Source organism: Physeter macrocephalus, chromosome 4 (assembly GCF_002837175.3).
Source record: "Physeter macrocephalus isolate SW-GA chromosome 4, ASM283717v5, whole genome shotgun sequence".
NCBI lineage: Eukaryota > Metazoa > Chordata > Mammalia > Artiodactyla > Physeteridae > Physeter > Physeter macrocephalus.
In genome coordinates, this window is record NC_041217.1 from 139880106 (window position 1) to 139881159 (window position 1054).

Sequence of the window (1054 nt, forward strand, 5' to 3'; positions counted from 1 at the left end):
GCAGGATACAAAATTAATGCACAGAAATCTCTGGCATTCCTATACACCAACGATGAAAAATCTGAAAGAGAAATTAAGGAAATCCTCCCATTTACCATTACAGCAAAAAGAATAAAATACCTAGGATAAACCTGCCTAAGGAGGTGAAAGACTTGTACTCAGAAAACTATAAAACACTGATGAAAGAAATCAAAGATGACATAAACAGATGGAGAAACATACCATGTTCTTGGATTTGAAGAATGAATATTGTGAAAATGACTATACTTAGCCAAAGCAATCTACAGATTCAATGCAATCCCTATCAAACTACTAATGGCATTCTTCACAGAATTAGAACAAAAAATTTTACAATTCGTAAGGAGACACAAAAGACCCCGAATAGCTAAAGCAATCTTGAGAAAGAAAAATGGAGTTGGAGGAATCAGGCTCTCCGACTTCAAATTATACCACAAAGCTACAGTAATCAAGACAGTATGGTACTAGCACAAAAACAGAAATATAGATCATTGGTACAGGATGGAATGCCCAGAGATAAACCCACGCACATATGGGCACCTAATTTATGACAAAGGAGGCAAGTACATACAATAGAGAAAAGCTAGCCTCTTCAATAAGTGGTGCTTGGAAAACTGGACAGCTACATGTAAAAGAATGAAATTAGAACACTACCTAACACCATACACAAAAATAAACTCAAAATGGATTAAAGACTTAAATGTAAGACCAGACACTATAAAACTCTTAGAGGAAAACATAGGAAAAACACTCTTTGACATAAACCACAGCAAGATCTTTTTTGACCCACCTCCTAGAGTAAAGGAAATAAAAGACAACCCTCAGAATGGCAGAAAATATTTGCCAATGAAGCAACTGACAAAGGATTAATCTCCAAAATATATGAACAGCTCATGCAGCTCAATAACAAAAAAACAAATATCCAGTTAAAAAATGGGCAGAAGGGCTTCCCTGGTGGCGCAGTGGTTGAGAGTCCGCCTGCCGATGCAGGGGACACGGGTTCATGCCCCGGTCCGGGAGGATCCCACATACCACG

At 38.0% G+C, this 1054-nt stretch overlaps 1 protein-coding gene across 1 annotated transcript in view; it reads right to left on the minus strand.

Annotated features, from left to right (window-relative positions):
- SCP2 (sterol carrier protein 2) overlaps positions 1 to 1054 on the minus strand; it is a 174122-nt gene that overhangs the window by 69965 nt on the left and 103103 nt on the right. The gene's annotated exons all lie outside the window — the stretch shown is intronic.